This window comes from Tenrec ecaudatus, chromosome 2 (assembly GCF_050624435.1).
Source record: "Tenrec ecaudatus isolate mTenEca1 chromosome 2, mTenEca1.hap1, whole genome shotgun sequence".
Classification (NCBI taxonomy): domain Eukaryota; kingdom Metazoa; phylum Chordata; class Mammalia; order Afrosoricida; family Tenrecidae; genus Tenrec; species Tenrec ecaudatus.
This window is the reverse complement of record NC_134531.1, coordinates 123,655,036-123,661,490: the sequence shown is the minus strand read 5'-3', so window position 1 is coordinate 123,661,490 and position 6,455 is coordinate 123,655,036. Positions and strand designations below refer to the sequence as shown.

Genomic DNA, 6,455 nt, shown 5'->3' with positions numbered 1-6,455 from the left:
TGTGAGATTGAAGAGGGCTTTATAGATTGGTGTCAGATATATGGCCTAATGTTGAAGTTAGGGGTTTGGGCAGCACTGGGTTGGGATGCTTTCTTAATGTACACTTACCCTTTATATAAAACTCTGTTATATACATAGGAGTTTGTGTGGATTTGTTTCTCTAGTCTGCCTAAACTAACTCATTATGGTACCTTGGGAATGGGGTACCGGGGAAACAAATCATAAGATATAGAGTAGTGTTTGTTCGACCGCTCCCTCATGGTCGTTTTCCTTTGTCCAGCCAGAGGTCAGATAAAGCCACACTGTTTACTCGGTTGGTTCTTGGAAAGAATATGGGAAGTTAAAGTTTTGATTATTTTGTTTGGTTGTAGTCTTTGATTATTCCTGTTTAAAATGCCAAAAATGAATGTGATTAATGTATATTTTGAGCTCAGCGGTAGAAATCACCATTTGAATTTCTCAGAAACCATGCTGCTTAAGGAAAATGGCTGACAGAAGGTCAAAATGCCTGACAAAGCCTGGATCTGGTTTAATGCTCTCAGAGACCTAATCCCATATTGTTATATCAATACAATAGTTTAGATAAGGATTTAGATAAGCTAAATAAGGATTGAACTTGACTGTTTTAAGAATTGAGTTTAGTATCTGATTCTATTTTTGTTTATACTGATTTCTTCTGCTTATTATAGATATGATTTATAGAAATGTTTATTGGGACTATGAAAATAGAAAGCTTATAAGCCCACTTGCTTTCAGCCATTAAAATTTGATTTTTAGATATGCCTGCAAAGAAAACTTTGTAAAGATATGCCCCATTCAGTGCTATGGAGTACTCAGGAACCAGTGGTCTTTGTTAGAAGCTGGAAAAAACGTGGAACCATGAAGAAAACTCCTCTCTGGGACTGAAAATTAAAGGGAGCCTGTGAGCAGGCTGAAGTGCTTGCTAGGTGACCATCTGGATCTACTTGTTGAGTGGAAGAGGGAGAAATGCAGCAGTAAAAAGACAGGTTGAGTTTGGCCACTGAGTCCTGTAGACTTGGCTTACAGGAAAAAAAAGAAGAAGATGAGAGCGGGTTGACTAGTCTAAAGTTCATGGCTTAGCACGAGGGGCTAGGCTTGTTGAGTATTGGGGAGAGCCCATGGTCTAAAGGCAAGGTGACTGAGTTAGTTTATTGTGCCAACCTGGCCGATAAACACAAATGGAGTTAATTAAAGGGCGGAGGGATAAATGGCTCAGTGAGCCTCACCTTTCAAGTTCTCGGGTCTCTTGTTTTGTGATGGTCTGACTAGGGTGCAGCTGCATTAGCAGTTCCAAGCTTGAGCTTGCAAGGCTCACTTCTTGCAAGACATCTCCAAGGAGAAGCCACAGGGACCTACCCCGATGCAGCCCTGGGTGCTGAAGCAGCCACGTGGAACCCCTGCCAGTGCTGAGATGTTTAAACATTCACTGATTTGGCTTTCTTCCTGCAGTTGGTGTCATTGCGTCTGCTTTGTGAGCTGGAGGAGGACTTTGTGGATTGGTGCTGGACATAGGGGTTAATGTTGGACTTGTGAACTTGGACAGCACTGGGTTGGGATGCTTTCTTGATGATCAAATAACTTTTATATAAACCTCTCCCTTATACATGAGTTTCTGTGGATTTGTTGCTCTAAAGTACCCAGACTGACACATTCTGGTACCTTGGGAGTGGGGTACTGGAGAAACAAATCATGCCAGAGGTCAGCTAAAGCCACACTATTTACTTGGTTGTTTTTCTGGAAAATATGGGAAGTAGGAAAATAGAAAGTTTGTAACTCAATTTGCTTCAGTCATTAAAATTTGGTCTTTAGATGGGTTTAGGCCATGCCTGTAAAGAAACTTTGAAAAAATATATGCCCCACCCAGGGCTTTGGAGTACTAAGGAACCAGTAGTCTTTGTCAGAAGCTAGAAAAAACCTGGAACCATGAAGGAAACTCCCCTCTAGGACTGAATGTTAAAGGGAGCCTGTGGGCAGGCTGAGATGCTTGCTAGGTGACCACCTGGATCTACTTGTTGAGTGAAAGTGGAGAAATGCAGCAATAAAGAGACAGATTGAGTTTGGCCACTGACCACTGTGGACTTGGCTTACAGGGGAAAAAAAAAATGAGAGCGTGTTGACTGGTTTAAAGTTCATGACCCAGCACAGGGGGGCTAGGCTTGTTGAGTATTAGTGAGAGCCCAAGGTCTAAAGGCAAGGCGACCAATGGGCACCCTGTGGAGGCTGACTGAGGCAGTCCACATTGAGTTGACTAGAACCGGCCAGCTGGAGATTTTTGAGCCTGTGAACTGGTGCATATTGTTACTGACTTTACAGATGGTCCGTCCGGATTTGACTTTGCTTGTGGATGCAGACTTCACAAGTTTCCAACTGGAATGAAGACTCTTCATGTTGAAAAATATGATTGTCTTCTCAGAGAACTGAGTTGATGTAAGTGGGCAGTCTATAAATTTGATACCTGAGATTGGAGGGGGGAGTGGTGGGTAAAAGCAAGAAATGGTTGGCTTACAAACTTTCATAGGTGGGAGAATATATTCATAGGATTATAGGATTAAGGGGTAGGTGTTACTTAACTGCAATTGTTAGGCTAAAGAATTGTATACAGGTGCCAAGTTGACAAGGGGTGGATTGAGATAATTAAGGTTTATTGTACCAACCTGCTTGATAAACACGTGGCATTAATGGAGCGCCAGAGATATAAATGGCTCAGTGAACCTCGCCTTGCTAGTCCTCAGGTTTCTTGCTCTCTGATGGCAAGACTAGGGTGTAGCTGCCTTAGCCAGTTCCCTGTTTCAGCTTGCAACGCTCATTTCCTGCAAGACATCCCTGAGGAGAAACCACAGGGACCTACACTGATGCAGCCCTGGGTGCTGAAGCAGCCGGGTGGAGACCCCTGCCAGGGCTGAGATGCTTACACACTCACTGATTTGGGTTTCCTCCTGCAGTCGGCATCACTGTGTGTGTTTTGTGAGGTTGAGGGTAACTTTGTAGACCAGTGTCAAAGATGTGGGCTAATGTCGGGCTTAAGGACCTGGGCAGCACTGGGTTGGAGTGCTTTCTTAATGTACACTTACCCTTTATATAAAGCTCTCTCGTATATACATTTGAGTTTCTGTGGATTCGTTTCTCTAGTCTACCCAGACTAACACCAGAGCATGTTCAATTTTCTTATATGCATGAAAGGTAGACATTGAACAAGGAAGACCAGAGAAGAATCAATGCATTTGAACAGTGGGACTAGTGAAACACATTGAGTAACATGGACTGCTAAAAGGACAAAGACTTGTCTTGGAAGAAGTAAGGCCAAAGTGTTCTTTCATGACAAGGATGGGAAGACTTCATATTACATAATTTTGAGATATTGGCAGGAAAACCCAGTCCCAGGGGAAGGACATCATGCTTGCTAAAGTGAAAGGGCATCGGAAAAGAGGAAGGCCCTCAATGAGAAGATTGACACAATGGTTCCAACAATGGGCTCAAGCATACAGGGACAATTGTGAAAATGGCACAGCACCATGCAGTGTTTTCTTCTATTGTTCATTGGGTCACTATGGGCCAGATGGCACCTGCAACAAGAAGAATCAATGCGTTCAAATTATGGTTCTCTTGAAGAATATTGAAAGGACCATGGACTTCCAGAACAACAAACAATTCTCTTTAGGACAGTCAGAATTATCCTTGGAAGCAAGGTTAGCAAGACTTTGTCTCATTTACTTGGGACATTTTATCAGGAGAAACCAGGACATGGAGAGGGGCATCATCCTTCACAAGGTTGACTGGCAGTGCAAAAGAGGATGGCCCTTGTAGACGTGGATGGACATAACCATGGCAGCAGGGGGTTCAAACTTAACCACAATGGTCAGAGCGGCAAGGGATTTGGCAGTCTTCCACTCTGTGGAGCAGCGGTTCTCAACTTGTGGGTCCCGACCCTTTGTGGGTCCAGCAAACCTTTTCACAGGGGCCACCTAAGACCAACGGAAAACACCTATTTCTGATGGGCTTAGGAACCAAGACACCGCTCCTCTATCCATATCCAGGTGGGTCCGCCCACATGCCGATATGCCCACATACAAGTACCCAGTGTGAAGACTGTGACCCATGCTATACCATGCTTGAAGACAAAATTTCATTTATTTGTAATTAGAAATAAATATTTCACAATATGTTTTTGTGAATCATCACTGTGCTCTAATGTTCCATTTGTAATGATGAAAATCCATCCTGCATATCAGATATTGACATTACAATTCACAACAGTGGCAAAATTACATTTTGAAGTAGCAATGAAAATAATTTTATGGGTGGGGGTCACCACAACATGGCATTAGGAAATTTAAGAACCACTGCTGTCCAAACCAAATTGATGGCACTTAATGACAATAATATTCAAGAAGACAGAGTAGCTCTTGCTTGACAAAATCTCTCTTCTTATTCACCAGGTCAAGGGGTGTCAGTTATGACAGACAAAAGGAAAATCACCGCAATCAAAATCATCCTTTGAGGCTTTGGGCATCTGCACAATGCCAATGAGACCCTTCTCAGGGACATGTGCCTTTTCCCGTGCAAAGTAGAGATTAAAACCAAGAACTATTTCACATTGTTGCTCTACCTAAATAAATGAAAGTTTGAGATTGAATGGCATGAGTAAATGCACAAGAATGGTCCCGTATCAGGATATTCATATAGAATCACTCCTCCAATGTAGCAACGATGGGGTTGGTCCTTTTCTTCTTCTCCCAGGGCAGCTCTCTTCACTCGGGTGTAATGTACCAGGGAGTTGACTAAACTTAAGGAAGAAAACATTAAAAGGACGTGTCCTCCGGTGTGAAAATTAATGTCTGGGTTCCTGGGTCCCCAGGCTTTCAACAGGAACTTGCTGCTTTGCTCAGAGTTGCGCAGTAGGGTTTCTGTAAGAAACAATACCCAACTGGAAACATAATCGTTAATAAGGGAAAACATTTCCAAGCTAGCATACTAGTTCCTGATATTTAAATGTTAATTAAAATTCCCATGTCATAATTTCTTATGCCACCCATTCACTTAAGGAATGACCTGTCAACTGCCAATCAAATTGAACTCACTTCTCAGGGCAGTTATGATTTTGAGCAGGACAAAGGGAAGTACCCAGTCCTAGGTTCAATGAGTTTCCTAAACAATGTTTCCAGTATCATTTTCAAAGTATGGTTTATCTTCATTGTCTTTCCAATAGATTTTAGCTTTCAAGAAAGGTGAAATCCCCATGTGAGTCCTGATGCTTGATTGGTGTCCTGGGGAAATTTCACAACAAACCCTCATATTGTTTCTCTGGATAGACAGCCAATGCCTAAGCGTGGGTATGATCCCCTTCAGAAGTGCTTTAAACATTTCCATTATTTTTTTTGTTTCTACAAGGGTAAGCCACTATCCATCTGGGAAAACTCACAGTGACTCTGGAGGACGGGGTAGAATTGCTTCTGGGGATTTCAGAGATTTCTACAGAAGTAGAAAGCCTCTTTTCCACCTACTACCCATCTGGTAAAGAGATCCACAAACAGAAATATACATCTTGGTCATGTATGGCTGAGTGATACACTTGTTGTCCCCCTCTTATCCTCTGTCACAGCCAATGTTACCAGTGCTTCTCCTTGGGGAATCTTTTTTTTTTTTCCAGAGGAGAGCGCGAACACAATCCCCCACTACCACAAATTATGCAGTCGAGTTTCCCACATTTGGGGAAATCGCAGGGGTCAGCACATCTGGAGTGCAATGGATAAGCCTCGCCCTGGGAAAACCACCTTCGTGATCACGGCATCTCCCCTGCCAGGTAAGTATTCCTTGGGGAATCTTTTTGCAATTTATGAATGTAAACTTTATTTTATGTCCATTAGTGCTTGGTGTCATTGGTTCTGACAACCACTGTCAATACCTAGGCAAAAAGTTGATCAGTAAATGGCAGGGGATGATGTTGTTGTATGGCCTCAAGTTGATTACCACTTGTAACTCTGTATGACAGACTAGGCTCCATATGACAGAGTAGAACTGTCCATTCTTGTACAGTTATTTATGTTACTAAATCTCATCTTCATTATTCACACCTTTCCCTTTATAGCCAATCTCCACATGCAGATTGTGTGTAATATAGCCAGGGCATAACTAATGATGTGCATCTACACAAACATCTCTCTCAGTGTGAAAGCTACTAGGGGCACAGCTTGTCTTCTTTGTTCTTCTATGATTGATAGATCTAAATAAAATTTTAATAAATTAGATTTAATATGGAAACAAATAGATTTTAATAAAATGTAAAAAAAGAAAATGATTAGGGAAAAGAATGTACAGATGTGCTTTATACAACTGATGTATGTATACGTATGGATTGTGATAAGAGTTGTATGAGCCCCTAATAAAATGTTTAAAATAAATAAATAAATAATAAAATAACAGTAAAGAGTGGAGAA

The 6,455-nt window shown here is 41.9% G+C and overlaps 1 non-coding gene across 1 annotated transcript; it reads right to left on the bottom strand.

The window, feature by feature from the left end:
• Nucleotides 1–5,665: 5,665 nt before the first annotated feature.
• Nucleotides 5,666–5,829, bottom strand: LOC142442149 (U1 spliceosomal RNA). Its single transcript, XR_012783383.1, has one exon. It is a non-coding gene; the product is annotated as a U1 spliceosomal RNA (small nuclear RNA).
• Nucleotides 5,830–6,455: the final 626 nt, after the last annotated feature.